Here is an 18,669-nt window from a genome sequence, read left to right on the forward strand (position 1 = left end):
TGCATATGTCAAGGAGTGACCAGGCAACACATTATTCCCAGAAAAGATCAGTTGGCGTGAAAAATAAAGGTCTAGTTTAAGCTCAAATCATTTGGATCAAAGAACGATTAATTTCATTTGTTTTTTAGGCTAAAAATTGTCTATATTGAACAAGGGCCTATGATCCTTTCGTAATTGTCTATTTCAACTTACTTTTAGTAGGACTAATCAGGCAAGTTCTAGCTCAGCATAAATAGTGGACTATTCAAATCTTCCTCACACTCACTTTACATCTCATTACTCTACCAGATTATCTGATACCTAGTTCGAATTTTAGACTTAAGGTCATGAAGTGGTGTATCTCTATGTCATGCTTAGAGCCACACATTTATCAATTACTATGCCTAGTCATGCATGATTTTCATTTAATCAGTATATCATTTTAGCCATCATGCTTCAGCGTTAAACTAAGTGCACAAGATATAGACATGCCGGTTCAAAAGTAAAAATAATCAGTCTCTTGGGGAAAAATAACACAGGCAAGAAAACCCCAAAAGAGGATAATGAGTTTGGCTACTCAGATTTCACCCTAGCACTCACTTTCCATTTACCCCACCCCCAACAAAAAGACATGAAATTGTCCCCAATACATAAAAAAGAATTGAAATATGAGAGTGGTAAGTGAAGTAAACTTGGGGCGCAAAGCGTCGCCGATCAGCAGGCTGGTTGGTCCGGTTCCCCGGAACCCACTACCTCTATAATCTGGACACCCTCAATAGTGTCCTCAGCAGCAACATCACTATCAGCAGTGCGTCCCGCTATCTTCACATTTCAGGATCTAGCGAACTCTACAACCCTTATCCGACGCGCCTCCTCATCTACAAGCGAGGCTCTCCTCGCAGCCTCCATCTGACGGCGCTCCTTCTTTCGTGCTTTAGACTTATCCTTCTCGCGACCCCTACACCTCTTGGCATGTTCTCGAGGGGGAGGTTGTGGAATCTCAAAAGTGGCGAGGAAGGACACCATCAGTGTGTCCTCAGCAGGCTCTGCAGAAGGGGCCTCAGACTCAGGCCCCCTAGCCTCTAAGATCATATCGAATTCTGCGTGAAGACTCTCGACCGCAGCCTAAAAGGTAAAGACATCCACCTGAGGGGCTGGCCGGGCTAGCACCCTCAACTCAAAAGCATCCAAACGCTGATCAACCTCAGCAATCTTCAGCTCTTTGTGCTGGACCATTCTCTGCTCCAAGCGCTCTTCTACCTCAGCAATAGACCTTTGCATCCAAGGATGGATTTTATGCAGAAGTGTAGCCATCTGTGCCTCTAGTTTCTGGACCCTAGCAAGCTGGACCACAGCGGGGAAAGAGGCTGAGCGAGAGGAGCTCAAGGCAGTTCTACTAACCGAGATAGACTCAACTGGGGTAGTGTCAGTGGAAGCATCCTGCATAGCCGTGCGAGCCTGTGCTACCGTATCAGCCATATTGTCACCAAGTGGAGGAAACTCTGAACGAGGCCCTATGCATGGAGCCAACTCATTGGCCTCAACCCTAATGTGGCAGATATCAACAGTGCCTAGCGGGGTCTTGAGCTGATCAATGTGCCAGATAGGCACACCTACGGACCTTCAGAAAGAAAATATCATGTACGGGAAAGGGTACGTAGTTGTGACCTTAAAGACCTCTCGTGCATGACAACCTGTAGAAGCTAAGCAAAATCCACCTCAAACCCGGATATCATCGCTTCCATCAGTATTGCACGATCCCATGTGACTATATTATGAGTGGTTGTGGGGGAAAGGCAGTGGCGGACAATCAACCATAAGAACTTCGCCGTGAAGGTTAGGTTAGCCTTCTTGATGGCTCCCTTCGGCTTGGTTACCCAGTCAGCACCCTCTCCATCAACAGACAAGTCCAGGGCCATCCACCTCTTGGTGGTATCTCTCAGCGATGGCTCACGCAAGAATTGGCCATCTTTGACAATTTGCCACCGGCGGTCAAACTCAGCGGTGAGAGGGGTCCGGTTGGCATCAACATCCTCGCCGTATAGATACCGGTGGATGGTAGGCAGGGAGATATCAACCTGAATGCCACGTACTTGGACCTGCTCCAGTGGGGCCTGTTTGGCGGGGGAAGGCCGCCTATCAATCTGTGATATGAGAGTAGCCACAACTCTCAGATCAACTCTTCACTATAACGGCCCAACGAACGCGATGTCCACTCCAGTCGATATCTGGGAAGAGATTGTGCATCTCTGGCATTGTCGGGACACTTCCTGTAAGGGCCCGCCTATCCAATGTAAGGGTCCGTGTCATGACTACTTTGTCATTCTGAAACTTTGTGTCTGAATAAACTTGATATTGCCCGTCGACACACCACCGGTAGGGCAGGTCGGCTACCAGGGTGAGAGCACGAATCGGTGAGCCAGGTGTGGATTCAGAACTATCATCCTCATTAGACGAGGCAGACTGTGCAGCTGTGGCGGGTGCAGGGACCTCAGCATATCCGGACTCTTCCTCCGCCCACGAAACTTCTAAGTAGCCATATGCTACTTCTTCAGGAGTATCTAACCCAGAAGTTATGTCGGTGAGTGTGCGCTCTTCATCAGACTGGGAGTGAGTGACTACGTCAGACGCCACCTTTTTGGGTGTGGTTCTGGCAGCACGTGTAGCTCGGGAAAGGTCACAAGTGCCTGGGGGCACGTACTCGAAGTCACGCTCATCATCATAGCCAATGACCAGGCGGGTAGAAAGGGAGACAGACTTCGATCGCCCACGTGCGTAGACTCGATCTTGTTTTGGTGCCATACTAGAGAGTACCTGTAAAGAATCAATATTAGTACCAGAAGGAGTAAACAAGACAAGCAAAACGATACAAAATAAATAAAAGATTTAAGATGTAATGAAATTTTTATGGTAATAGTGGAACAAGACGGATCAGGTGATGGCTCGTCGTGAGTACGACGGACCGTCATGGGGTCCATCATGTCATAGCTAAACTATGTTTAGGTGGAGACCCCTGAAGGAAAGTGTCTGACAAGTATGACGGATAAGCAAGACGGTCCGTTTAGATGATGACGGTCCATCTCTATGTCCGTCGTGGGATACTTAGAAAAAGCATGGAGACCCTTAGGAAAGGGGTCTCTGACCGTCATGACGGTTATGCAGGACGGACCATCGTGGGTATGACGGTCCGTCGTAGATGTACATAAGAGGACACTTGGAAAAAGTTCGAGACCCTTAGGAACAGGGTCTCTGACAACCAGAACGGTTGTGCAGGACGGATCGTCGCGGGTATGACGGTTCATCATATATGTCCGTAAGAGGACACTTAGAAAAAGTGAGAGACCCTTAGGACTAGGGTCTCTAACAACCAGAATGGTTGCGCAGGACGGACCGTCGTGGGAATGACGGTCCGTCTCATCAGTCCGTTGATGGACACTTGGAGAAAATATGACAGTGGGGTGTTAGGAATGTTAAGACGGACCCTATGACGGTGTGTCGTGGGTACGAAAGTCCGTCATCGGGGTCTCATTCTGTCATTCAGTGATAGAACTGGGGATGCCACATTCATCCCTATGACCCAAATGAAAGTTTTAGTGTTTTAACATACATGTGTTTAACCCAAATACCTAGTAAACTAACAATGCTAAAGCACCTATTTCTAGAGTTTTAACAAGGAAAATTTGTGGATTCTCAACCTAGGTCAGACAGAGTATGTATTAATGAATGAACCCATCAATAAGAAATAGGATAATACTAATTGATAAATAAAAATACAGTGTAAATGGATAGAAATCAGAGACACGTACCTGAGAATTTGAGAAAAACAAGCGAGGAAGGTACTTTGTGATCAAGAAGAGAACCACAACAGCAGACTCCGACTAGTAGAGAGTGGATTTTAGGAATTTGGGAATTTGGGAAAATGATCTGTTGAAAGAGGCGTAGGAATTTGAAAGTTGAAAAGGGAGGGAAATGGGTGGAAGAGGGAAGGAAATGGGTGGAATGAAAGGTTGGGTTTTTAAGTTTTAAGAATTTTTAAAAAACCCCAGCCGGGTCGAGTCGGGTGCGCTTCATTAATGACACGATGAGTACCCGACGATGGTCCATCGCAGTTGTGACGGTTCGTCATTGGTTCCGTCGCATGTCCCCTAGTTTTGAAAAAAACTGAAAGACGTACCTGGCACGACGGATTCATGCGACGTTCTGTTGCATTCGTGATGGGCCATCGATGGGTTCGTAAGCGACTGCTGTAGAGTGATTTTCTGCAGAATTTCCTGATGATGTGCTTACAAATTTAAAACCCATTAGTAGAAAATGCTACCATTACTAGAAAGAAAAACTATAATTATTGGGTTACCTCCAAACAAGCACCTGATTTAACATCGCGGCAAGACTGAGGATGCTTGATTACTCAGCCTTTATCAAGATGGTATGCCTCAATCCCTTCATTTGCCGATTCAGTATGCCAAAAATAGGGTTTTATTCGTTCTCCATTCACCTTAAACCACACTCCCTTCTTGGTTTCTAACTTAACTGCTCCATGAGGGAATAGTTGGGTAACTAAGTAAGGACTAGTCCATTTGGACTTGAGCTTGCCCGGAAACAAGCGAACCGACAACTTTCTAAAAGCACCAAATCCCCAACCATAAACTCTCATTTTTCACTATTTAGGTCATAATGCTTCTTCATCTTTTCTTTGTAGGATATAGCAGATATCGATTGGAGCTCACCACTCTGCCTCATGGACCTACAACTGTTGAAGGTCGCTTCTTCGTTGTTCTACCGAAATTTCACCTTCCCCTTTTCCATATCAACTAATGCTCTACCCGTAGCAAGGAATGGACTCCCAACAATAATAGGCACTTCAAAATTGACTTCATAATCAAGGATAACAAAATCAACTAGAAATATGAAAGACTCATCCTTTACTAGCACATCGTGGAGTATCCCTATAGGCCTTTTCACTGTTCGATCGGCCATCACTAGCCGCATCGCAGTGGGCTTTGGGTCACCCAAACCCATCTTCTTGTAAATCGAGAGGGTCATGAGATTTATGCTTGCCCCCAGATCACATAATACTTTCGCAAAATGAAATGACCCGAATGTACAAGGAATACTGAACGCACCTGGATCTTCTTTTTTTTTGTACGAGAGATCTTGTACCAATAGCACTACAATGATGCATTCTACCATCATCGTCGAAAGTGACCGATCTTTTCTTTGTAACCAGATCTTTCATAAACATGGCATAACCAGGCATTATTTCTAGAACTTATACCAAAGGGACATTGATAGAAAGCTGATTCAACATTGTTATAAAACACCGATATTTACCATCCCTGGTTTTTTCACTAATCTTTGAGGAAAGGAGGGTGGTGGTCTAGGCAGAGGAATTACCTTTATAGGGACTTCCACATCTTTTCCAGTGCTAGCTTCTGTTTCACCACTACCCTCTACAACCTTATCATTGTCCTTTCTAACCTTTTCCTCATTAGACGGCATAGGTTGGTCAATGGTTTGCTTACCACCCCGAGTAGTGATTTCCATACAATGTGCATCATTTTTCAAATTTTTGACAGTGTTGCTAGGAAGAGTTCCCGGTTGCCGTGTGTTCACTGTTGTAGATAATTGGGCCATTTGCAACTCGATCTGCTTAATCGATATTTCATGTGTATCGACTTTCTGCCTAATACCCGCTAAATTATTTCTTAACTCTTTAATGTGCTCATCAGTAGCATCGAACCTCCTCATCAGTTTGTGCAACATATCCGCAACTCGCGCCATACTATCTCAACCATCCCTAGAAGTAACTTCACGATTTTCAGGAGGGACATAGGGCCCATCCATATCATTTCTATTACCATAGTTACGTGTGTTGAAGTTGTTGTCGCCGTTGTAGTTTCCATCTCGCACATAATTGTTAGGTAGTGGAGCCTAATTAATTTTAGGTTTTCCTAATTATTCTCTATTTTAGGTTTTCCTATTTATTCTCTGTAACCAAAAATACTCTGATTTATTAATATAAATATACCTCACCGCCGTGGAAGTTTACTCAAGGGGTGTTACCACGAAATATTGGGTTTTCTCTCTCTCTCTACATTTCTCATCTCTTTCTCTTGAAAGTTCTTGTGTTCTTCATTCATCTAGTGTGTGTCCGTGAATTCAATCCTAACAATTGGTATCAGAGCTAAGGAGATTCAACACGATCACTGAAGATGGATAGTTCAAAGCTTGGAATCAAGAAGTTTGATGGATCCGATTTCAGTTTCTGGAAGATGCAGATCGAAGATTATCTGTACCAGAAAGATCTTCACGAACCATTGACCGGGGTGAAGCCGGAATACATGGCGGAGGATAAGTGGAAACTCAAGGATCGCCAGGCTCTAGGGTTAATCCGGTTGACTTTGTCAAGAAATGTGGCGTTCAACATCGTGAAGGAGAAGACTACGTCCGGTCTGTTGAAGGCACTGTCAAACATGTATGGAAAACCATCGGCTATGAACAAGGTATATTTCATGCGTAGATTGTTCAATTTACTGATGTCTGAGAATGGATCCGTTTCTGATCATATAAACGAGTTCAATATGATTGTGAGTCAACTCAATTCTGTGGATATTAATTTCAAAGATGAAATTAAGGCGTTGATTTTGATGTCATCTCTGCCCGAGTCTTGGGATACTGTTGTTGCTGCGATTAGGAATTCCCGTGGATCTGAGAAACGGAAGTTTGATGATTTCCGTGATGTTGTTCTTAGCACAATTATTCGCAAACGAGAAGTGGGAGATTCATCGGGCAGTGCTCTCAGCGTCGATCAAAGGGGGAGAAGTAAGATGAAAGGCCAAAATCAACATGGTCGATCAAAATCAAAGAATCGAGGGAAATCACTGAACAGATCAAACGCGACTTGTTGGAACTATGGAGAAAAAGGGCACTTTTGGACGAACTATACAAAGCCAAAGAAAAAACAGAATCAGAAATTTGGAGATGATAATGATTCTGCAAATTCAGCAGAGGACATTGGGGATGCTCTAATCCTTAGTGTGAACAGCCCGGTTGAATCATGGATTTTGGATTCTGGTGCATCTTTCCATTCGTCTCCAAGCAAGGAGTTGTTCTAAAACTTCAAATCTGGAAATTTTGGAAAAGTATATCTTGCTGACAATAAATCCTTAGAGATTGAAGGAAAGGGGGATGTTTGCATGAAGACCACGTCGGGAAACCAATGGACATTGGAGGATGTCAGATATATTCCTGGTATCAAGAAAAATCTGATCTCTGTTGGTCAGTTGGATAGCACGGGATATGCAGCAGAGTTTGGGAAAGGTTCGTGGATGATCGTGAAAGGTGCTATGGTAGTAGCTCGTGGCACCAAATCTGGAACCTTGTACACCACTGCAGGGTGTATAGACATGGTCGCTGTTGCTGAAGGTGCTTCCGGTTCATGTCTTTGGCACAACAGACTTGGACATATGAGTACTAAAGGAATGAAGATGCTGGTTTCAAAAGGAGCATTAGAGGGTCTGAAGTCTGTTGATATGGGTCTTTGCGAGAGCTTTGTTATGGGCAAACAGAAAAGAGTAAGCTTCACAAAGACTCATAGAGAGCCAAAGAAAGTGCGGTTGGAAATGGTCCATACAGATGTTTGGGGACCATCTTCAGTATCATCACTTGGAGGATCCAGATTCTATGTTACCTGCATTGATGATTACAGCAGGAAGGTATGGGTTTACTTCTTGAAGCATAAGTCAGATCTGTTTGCAACTTTCAAGAAGTGGAAAGCTGAAGTTGAGAATTATACTGGTTTGAAAGTCAAATGCCTAAGGTCTGACAAGGAGGAGAGTATGACAAATCAGAGTTCAAGCCATTCTGTGTAGCTGAGGGAATCAGATTGATGAGAACAGTTCCTGGTAAGGCAAGGCAGAATGGAATTGCTGAGAGGATGAACAGAACATTGAATGAGCGTGCAAGGAGTATGAGGATACACTGTGGGCTGCCCAAAACACTTTGGGCGGATGCTGTGAGCACAACTGCATACTTGATCAACAGGGGACCATCAGTTCCTTTAGGGTTCAAGATTCCAGAGGAGGTGTGGACAGGAAAGGAACTCAAGTACTCACACTTGTGGACTTTTGGTTGCATTGCTTATTTTCATGTTGATCCAGAAAAGAGAGACAAGCTTGATGCCAAGGCTGTGAAGTGTTACTTCATAGGCTATGGTTCTTATTTGTTTGGTTACAGGTTTTGGGATGACAAGAACAGAAAGATCCTGAGACATTGTGACGTGACATTTGATGAGTCTGTCCTGTAGAAGGACAGAGAGCAGAATGTTCTAGAGATTACAAAGCAAGTGGGAGTTGAGGTTGAGTTGGAGAAGAGTAACCCAGAGATGTCGAAGCAGATACTCAACCAACTCCTACTAAAGAATCTGAAGTGGAGGAAGTTACACCTGAGTAGGTGTTAAGGAGATCATCAAGATCCATCAGGTCACAAGATAGGTATCCACCTTCATTACACTATCTATTGCTGACTGATGAGGGGGAACCAGAGTCTTTTAATGAGGCCCTACAGGTGGAGGATTTGATCAAGTGGAAGCAAGCCATGGATGATGAGATGACGTCACTTGAGAAGAAAGACACATGGGTGTTGACTGAGTTACCTGCAGGGAAGAGAGCTTTGCTGAACAAGTGGGTGTTTAGGATCAAGACTGAACCAGATGGAAAAAGAAGGTTCAAGGCTCGTTTAGTGGTTAAAGGATATTCACAAAGGACAGGTATTGATTATGCTGAAATATTCTCTCCTGTTGTGAAGTTAACCTCTATTCGAATTCTGATGAGTGTTGTTGCATCGGAGAATTTGCATCTAGAGAAAATGGATGTAAAAACAGCGTTTTTACATGGAGATCTGGACAAAGAGATCTATATGCAGCAACCGGAAGGATTTGTAGTTTCAGGCAAGGAACACATGGTGTGCAAGCTCACCAGGAGCTTGTATGGACTAAAGCAAGCACCAAGGCAGTGGTACAAGAAGTTTGACTCCTTCATGACCAAGAGTGGATTCTGCTAAGCTGAAAAGGATCCTTGTTTTTACTTAAAGAAATACACTGATTCATATGTCTTTCTACTCTTGTATGTGGATGATATGTTGATTGCAGGATCTAGTATGAGGGAGATTAACAATCTGAAGACAAGGTTGTCTGCAACGTTTGAGATGAAAGATTTGGGTCCAGCAAAGCAGATTTTGGGGATGAAGATTTCTCGGGATAGATCTGCTGGCACTTTAAATCTATATCAGGAGTTGTACATTGAGAAGGTGCTGAGCAGATTCAGGGTTAATGATGCTAAACCCAGGACTACTCCATTGGCAAATCACTTTAAATTGTCAAAGGAGCAGTCACCCAAGACTGCCGAGGAGCGTGATCACATGGCACTTGTTCCATATGCTTCAGCAGTTGGTAGTTTGATGTATGCTATGGTCTGCACTAGACCTGATATAGCACATGCAGTGGGAGTTGTTAGCAGGTACATGGCGAACCCTGGGAAAGAGCATTGGGAAGCTGTGAAGTGGCTTCTGAGATATCTGAGAGGTACATCCAGTACTTCACTTTGTTTTGGCAAAGGCAAGGTGACTCTACAGGGTTTTGTGGATGCTGATCTTGGTGGGGATGTTGACTCGAGCAAGAGTACATCCGGGTACATTTACACCATAGGTGGAACAGCAGTGAGTTGGATGTCCAGACTTCAGAAGTGTGTTTCTCTTTCATCTACTGAAGAACAGTATGTGGCAATAGCTGAAGCTGGGAAAGAGATGATATGGCTGGCAGATTATCTTGAGGAATTGGGCAAGAAGCAGAGCGAGAAGATTCTTTACTCAGATAGCCAGAGTGCCATAAAGTTGGTGAAAAATCCAGTCTATCATTCGAAGACAAAGCACATCAGAAGGCGATACAATTTCACTCGCAGGGCAGTGGAGGATGGCTATATGTGCTTGGAGAAGATAGAGGGTGCAAAGAACCCGGCAGACATGTTGACGAAATGTGTTGATGTTGGGAAACTAAGGTTATGTAAAACCTCGGTTGGTCTTCTGTAGTTTTTTCTACAGATGTTGCAGTGCGGTAAAGATTTTAATGATGAAGAGATTTTTTTTGAGAATGTATTTTTTGGATGACTGAGTCAGTCTCCAAGTGGGAGAATTGTTAGGTAGTGGAGCCTGATTAATTTTAGGTTTTCCTATTTATTCTCTATTTTAGGTTTTCCTATTTATTATCTGTAACCAAAAATACTCTGATTTATTAATATAAATATACCTCAACGCCGTGGAAGTTTACTCAAGGGGTGTTACCACGAAATATTGGGTTTTCTCTCTCTCTCTCTAGATTTCTCATCTCTTTCTCTTGAAAGTTCTTGTGTTCTTCATTCATCTAGTGTGTGTGCGTGAATTCGATCCTAACAACAATGACCCTCAGGGTTATAGTTACCATAGATCCGACCTTGGTTCCCTTGACCTTGGCACCAATTATCCTGATTTGAGCCTTGGGTACTCGGTTGGAAACCCCCATCTGCTCGTTTACCGCATAGAAATCTTCCGCATAATAGCATTCATCATTTGGTTGTGGTGGCTTAGACAAGTAGTCGACTGCATTTATCTTCTTTTGCACCCCTAGTGACATGTTTTAATACCAACCCAAGCTTAGTTCTCATCTGAGCCATATCTTCATGAATCTCATATATGGCTGGGTTGGGAGTGGATTGCACTACGAAGGTATTTCTCCCTGTATCTGACTTCCTAGTACTCCAAGCTTTATTGTTCTGGGAGATTTTCTCTAACTTTTCAGCAATCTCAGCATAAGGACAGTCACCATAAGAACCACCTGCTATAGTATCCAACACCACTTTATTATTATTATCTTGTCCCCGATAGAAGTATTTCTTCAGTGACTAATCATCTATACAGTGAATATGGAGGCTTCTCAAAACCGAGGTGAATCTATCCCAAGAACTACTAACTGATCGGGTAGTAGCGTGCTAAGAAAACGTCATTTTGTTCGTTACAAGTAAAAATTGAATTATAAGGGAGCTTAGTGAACCAAATGGCAGCCTCTTCCGTCAGTGAGAGAGGAAACCCTCTTAGCCCTATTACAACCAAGTCCAAGTCAGGCCTCCCTACACAGCTTTAAACACTGCCCTTACCTTAGCTATATGGGCATGTGGATCCTCAGAAAGTATCCCTGAAAACAAACCTCTGGTAGTGAGCATTTGCATCAGTCTACTAGTTACCTTAAAGGTGTGGCCTGGTGGTAGAGGGGGCAAGACAAGTGGCTCATCGGAGTCTTCTATATTATCATAGCCTCTGTAGTATTCTTGGGGCCGTGGAGCGGGATTTTGTCCCCTCTGTTGGTTTTCACCCGTAGCATCGGGTAACAACTGACCATGAACATCAACCGTAGCTGGGATGTTCTGGTTTGGATCGTCATCATTTATACCCAAGTTTCTATTCATGTTGTGTAGTGTACGCTCTAATTTGTGATCATACGGGAATAAGGGTTCTCTTCCTTTCCGTGTATTTTGAATACAAGGAAGATAGTTCTGCAAGAATAAAAAATAATAAACAAAGTAAAATTAAGAAAATATTGACTAAATTTTAGTAATAAGTTTAAGTTTATCTAAAATCTACTTTCCCCGGCAGCGGCGCCAAAATTTTTTATGCTCAAACTTACTTCTCATATAAGAAGTAAAACGGTCGTATCAAGTAATGAACCCAACTAGTGAGGTTAGGATCGTTCCCACGAGGAAAATAGTTCAGACTTTACTTCAATCTATTGTTAACACTACTTAGTCAATCAATTCCTTAGAAAAAAATACAATACAAGGGGTTTTTTAAATTCTAAATGAATGAAATAACTAACTAAATTACAGTAGACAACTAACAGATTCAAATGTTAGAGTTCAATCAGTTAATAAAAGTAACTAGGGTTTACGTGTTCCCCATAGGTTCCTAACTTGATGATTCTAACTATAACAATTCTTTCCTAGTATCTTGCATGCAAAGTGATAAGTTATGTCTCTCTAAATCCTTGGTCCGACATCTGAAAAATTTTACTCCGCACCTTGGTCCGGCTACATGTGTTGCTATACTAACCCTTACCTTACCTCATATTAAGCATCGTATTCGATATTTGACTAAGTTATTACTTCTTACCAATCAATACTAGCCTATAAGATTGTATACAGTAAATCTATGTTGATAAATTTTTTCCTATTATCTACCTCCTTGGTCCGGAAAGTAGCATTAAGGCGAGTCTAACGTCGACCATATGTTAAAAAGACTTCTAAGCGAAAGAATTATCAATACATGCAAGACACTATTCTACAAATGTTATTTTAGTTAGGTTTTACTTCATTATTCGCCTATGGTTCCCACAATCCTAGTTATGGAGTTTAGTTACCCATAGTCATAATCACAATATTCAAATATGTAGTATAAGAATTCATGCACTTACTTCAATGAGAAAGAATAAAATCCAGAAGTTCACTTGATTAATTAACAAAATCACCAACAATCAATTGAAGACTAAAGATTCTCCAAAAGTGTTATAATAATCTCAAGTCTAATCCACAAAAGAATCTAAAATAATCAAGAGTCTAACTATAAGAAAGTCTAATCACCCAAGAGTCTAACTCCAAAAATGAGGTTTTTCGAACTATTTATAAAAAACAAAACCTGATTAAAGAAGGACTCTATGTGCTGGAAATTTGTCAAAACGCGGTTGGGTCGACGGACCTCGCGACAGGTCGTCGTGGTCATGAAAGGCCGTCATGGACTCCGTCGTCCCATACTTTGAAAATTCTTCTACTACTCTCTTCATTATCCTCGACGGCAGGTATGACGAATCGTCACAGGCACAACGGCCCGACGAGGTTCTCCGTTCCATAACACTTGAATTCATGGAATTTGGGTATTAGGACTACTTCTATGATCTTCATGACGAACCAGCAGGACAGACCATCATGGCAACGACGGTCCGTCACGCACTCATAACCCCAAACTTGGTCAGACTTCCCCATCTTCCTTCAGCAACTTCACTACGATGCCACCTACGGACAGTCACGGGCACGACGGACCGTCACAAGCTCCGTAGGTTGTACTTTTCTACATTTCTTGCTCAAAAACCTCCGCGCTCATCTTTTAGACAGATTTCCTGCAAATAAAGAGAAACTTACATAAACATTAATACAAAAAGGCTTTTGGACACACATTAAACTTAAGGAAAAAACATTAAAAATACCGTGAAACCACGGTATATCAACACCCTCAACTTAAATTTGTTGTTTCTCCTCAAGCGCTGCACTATGACTCAATACAAAATCTTTGCACAATATTATCCATGTTTTATCTTTCGCAATCATTTGGCTATCAATCCCGATCAATCTCATCATATTTATGCATGCCATCACTATTAGGCTTGAATTATGTGGAATCAGACCATTACACAGACTCACCATGCACTAACACCTATCCTCTTCCATTTCTCACCGAGGTGCTAATATTTCTAGTATTGCAACTAGTGTCCTCACTTCAAAACAATATCCTCATTTTTCACACAATGATTTTAGTTTGATTATAAGGATTACTTTTAAACACTCACTCTAAGAACAGATTCATTACTCATTCATACATATTGCCATAAGCTTGCCCTTATTTTCACTGTTTTAAGTTCGCTATACAACTTTTAGGATCACGATAGGAATTTCTTAGCTTGTAACATAGGCTAATGTAAGGTAGGGTATATTTAGGTATACTTTAGTGACTTTTTTCCCTTCTTGACATATCGGCTAAACATGCCACTTTTAATCATTTTATTTCACCCAGTTTCTCATATTCTTTCATCTTGCTATATTCCCTTCTTTCTTCATTTGTGTAAGTGACTCTCTTCTTTTCTTGCTTGTATTTCTTGTATTTTTTTTTTAAGTTTTCTTTCAACTGATTCTTGAGTCTCTTTACTTTTGTTCTTTCTCTCTCTTTATTCTTTTAACCCCACTTCCCAGAGCATTCCTCATAATAGACACCCTCAAATCATGGCTTTGCCATGAGTCAAAGTACACAATACCCAAAGTTGTTTCAGGGCCATAAAAAGGTTGTTTACTGCATTACCCACCCTCAACTTATGCTTTTGGCATAAGCTGAGGTGCACATGTCCAAGGAGGGACAAGGGCGAACACATTATTCCCAGAAAAGATTAGTTGGGGTGAAAAAGAAAGGTCTAGTTTAAGCTAAAATAATTTGGATCAAAGAAGGAATAATTTTATTAGTTTTTTTAGGCCAAAAATGGGCTATATTCAATAAATGGCTATGACCCTTTCCTAATTGTCTATTACAACTTACTTTTAGCAGGACTAACCAGGCAAGTTGTAGCTCAGTACAAATAATGGACTATTCAAATCTTCCTCACACTCACTTGACATTTCATTACTCTACCAGATTATCAGACACCTAGTTCGAATTTTAGACTTAGGGTCATGCAGTGGTGTATCACTATGTCATGCTTAGAGTTACACATTTATCAATTACTATGCCTAGTCATGCATCATTTTCATTTAATCAGGATATCATTTTAGCCATCATGCTTCAGAGCTAAACAATGTACACATGATATAGACATGCCGGTTCAACAGTAAAAATAATCAGTCTCTTGGGGAAAAAGAACACAAGAAAGACAACCCCAAATGAGGATAGTGAATTGGGCTACTCAGACTTCACCCTAGCACTCACTTTCCATTTACTCCACCCTCAACAAAAAGACATGCAATTTTCCCCAATGCATAAAAAAGAATTGAAATACGAGAGTGGTAGGTGAAGCAAACCAATGGCACAAAGCGCCGACGATCAGCAAGTTGGTGGGTCCGGTTCCTCGGAACCCACTACCTCTGTAATCTGGTATTATTCAGTAGTGTCCTCAGTAGCAACAACAATGTCAGCAGTGCCTCCCGCTATCTCAACATTTTTCTGGAGCTAGATAACTCTACAACCCTCATCCGACGCGCCTCATCATCAGAAAGCGAGGCTCTCCTCGCAGCCTCCATCTCACGATGCTCCTTCTTCCGTTCTCTAGCCTCATCCTTCTCGCGACCCCTACACCTCTTGGCAAGCTCTCGATTGGGAGGTGGTGAAATCTCAGAAGTGGCAAAGAAGGCCGCCGTCACTGTGTCCTCAGCAGGCTCTGCAGAAGGGGCCTCAAACTCAGGCAACCTGGACTCTAAGATTATATCGATGTCTGCCTGAAGACTCTCGACCGCAGCCTGAAATGTTGACACATCCACATGAGGGGCTGGCCGGGCTAGCACCCGCAACCCAAAAGCGTCCAAGCGCTGATGAACCTCAGCAAATCTTCCGCTCTGTGTGCTGGCCATTCTCCTCTCAAAGCGCTCGTCTGCCTTAGCAATAGACCTCTGCATCCAAGGCTGGATGTGATGCAAAAGTGTAGCCATCTGTGCCTCTAGTTTCTGTACCCTAGCAAGCTGGACCATAGCGGGGAAAGGGGTTGAGCGAGAGGAGCTCGGGGTAGTGCTACTACCTGGGATAGACTCAATAGGGGTAGTGTCATTGAAATCAGCCTGCGTAGCCGTGCGAGCCTGTGCTACCGTATCAGCCAGATTGTCACCAAGTGGAGGAAACTCTGGACGGGGCCCTCTGCATGGAGCGAACTCATTGGCCTCATTCCTGATGAGGCCGATATCAACAATGGCGAGCGGTGTCTTGACTGATCAATGTGCCAGATAGGCACACCTGCGGACCTGCATTAAGAAAATATCATCCACAGGAAAGGGTAAGTAGTTGTAACCTTAAAATCCCTTCGTGCATGACCACCTGTAGAAGCCAAGAAAAGTCTACCTCAAACCTGGCTATCATCGCCACAATTAGTACTGCACGATCCCATGTGACTATATTATCAGCGGCTGTAATCAACCATAAGAACTTCGCCGTGAAGATCAGGTTAGCCTTCTTGATGGCTCCCTTCATCTCGGTTACCCAGTCAACACCTTCTCCATCAATAGACAAGTGCAGCGCCATCCACCTCTTGGTGGTCTCTCTCAGTGATGGCTCACGCAAGAATTGTCCTTGTTTGACAATTTGCCACCGAGAGTCAAACTCGGCGGTGAGAGGGGTCCGGTTGGCACCAACATCCTCGCCGTATAGATACCGACGGATGGCAGGCAGGGAGATATAAATCTGAATGACACGTACTCATACATGCTCTAGTGGGGCCTGTTTTGCGGGGGCAGCCCGCCAATCAATCTGTTATCTGAGAGTAGCTACGTAGGAGGCATAGAACTCTCGGACCACATCTTCACTATAACGGACCAACAAACGCGCTGTCCACTCCAGTCGATGTCAGGTGAAGAGATTGTGGATCTCTGGCATAGTCGGGGGACTTCTCGTAAGGGCCCGCCACTCCAATGTAAGGGTCCGTGTCATGACTCCTTTGTCATTCAAAAACATTGCGTCTAAATAAACTTGATATTGCCCGTCAACACACCACCGGTTGGGCTGGTCAACAACCGGGGTGAGAGCACGAGTCGGTGATCCGCGTGTGGATTCAGAACTGTCAGCCTCATCAGACGAGGCAGGCCTTGCACCTGTGGTGGGTGCAGGGACCACAACAGATCTGGAGGCTTCCTTCGACCACGAAACTTCAAAGGAACCATACGCTACTTTTTCATAAGTAGCTTACCCAGAATGTGTGTCGGTCAGTGTGTTCTCCTCATCAGACTGGGAGGCAGTGACTATGCCGGACGCCACCTTTTTGGGTGTGGTTCTGCCAACACGTGCTACTCGGGATGGTGTGGAAGTGCCTTGGGGAACGTACTCGGTGTCACGCTCATCATCAGAGACAATGATCAGGAAGGCAGACAGGGCGACAAACTTCGATCGCCCACATGCGTAGACTCGATCATGTTTTGGTGCCATACACTATAGTACCTGTAAAGAATCAATATTATTACTGGAAGGAGCAAACAAGACAAGCAAAACGACACAAAATAAATAAAAGATTTAAGATGTAATGACATTTCTCTAGTAATAGTGGAACAAGACGGACCAAGTGACGGCTCGTTCTAAGTACGACGGACCATCATGGGATCCGTCATGTGTTACTTAAACTATGTTTAGGTGAAGACCCCCGAAGGGAAGTCTCTAACAAGTATGACGGATAAGCATGACGGACCGTTGAGATGATAACATTCCATTGTCTATGTTCGTTGTGGAACACTCAGAAAAAAGCATGGAGACCTTTAGGAGAGGGGTCTCTGACCGTCATGACGGTTATGCAGGACGGACCATCGTGGGTATGACGGTCCATCATAGACGTCCGTAAGAGGACACTTGGAAAAAGTTGGCGACCCTTAGGAATAGTGTCTCTGACAACAAGAACGGTTGTGCAGGACGGACCATCGTGGGGAATGATGGTCCGTCGCATATGTCCGTTGGTGGACACTTGGAGAAAATTGGACTGTGGGGTGTTGGGGATTTTGGGCCGGACCCTATGACGGTCCATCATGGGACGACGGTCCGTCATAGGGGTCTCGTTCTGTCATTCAGTGACAGAACTAGGGATGCCACATTCATCCCCTATGAGCCAAATGGAATTTTTAGTGTTTTAACCTACATGTGTTTAACCCAAATACCTAGTAAACTAGCAATGCTAAAGCACCTATTTCTAGAGTTTTAACAAGGCGATTTTGAGGATTCTCAACCTAGTTCAGACAGAATATGTAGTAAAGAATGAACCCATCAATAAAATATAGGCTAATACATATTGATAAACAAAAATGCAGTGTAAATGAGTAGAAATTAGAGACACATACCTAAGAATTTGAGAAAAACAAACGTGGAAGGTACTTGGTGATCAAGAAGAGAACTACAACAGCAGACTCCGACTAGTAGAGAGTGGATTTTAGGAATTCGAGAATATGATCGGTTGAAAAAGGCGTAGGAGATTGGAAGTTGAAAAGGGAGGGAAGTGGGAGGAAGTGGGAAGGAAATGGGTGGAACGAAGGGGTGGTGTTTTTAAATGTTAAGAATTTTTAAAAAAAACAGCCGGGTCGGGTTGGGCATGCTTTATTAATGACGCGACAAGTCCTTAACGACGGTCCGTCGCAGTTGTGACAGTTCTTCATTGGTTTCGTCCCATGTGTCTTAGTTTTGAAAATAACTGAAAGACGTACCTTGCACGACGGATTCATGCTACGTTCCGTCGCGTTCGTGACGGGCCGTCGATGGGTCCGTCAGTGACTACTGCAGAATAATTTTCTGCAGAATTTCCTGGTGATGTGCATGCAAATTTAAAACCATTAGTAGAAAATGCTACCATTACTAGAAAGAAAAACTATAAATATTGGGTTGCCTCCCAACAAGCGCCTGATTTAACGTCACGAACGCTTGATTACTCAGCCTTCATCAAGATGGTATGCGTTGATCCCTTCATTTACCGATTCAATTTGCCCAAAATAGGGTTTTATTCGTTCTTCATTCACCTTAAACCGCACTCCCTCCTCGGTTTCTAACTGAACTGCTCCATGAGGGAATAGTTGGGTAACCTAGTAAGGACCAGTCCATTTGGATTTGAGCTTGCCCAGAAACAGGCGCAACCTTGCACTGTCTAAAAGCAGCACATCCCAACCATAAACTCTCATTTTTAAC

This window comes from Solanum pennellii, chromosome 6 (genome assembly GCF_001406875.1).
Source record: "Solanum pennellii chromosome 6, SPENNV200".
NCBI classification, from domain to species: Eukaryota; Viridiplantae; Streptophyta; class Magnoliopsida; order Solanales; family Solanaceae; genus Solanum; species Solanum pennellii.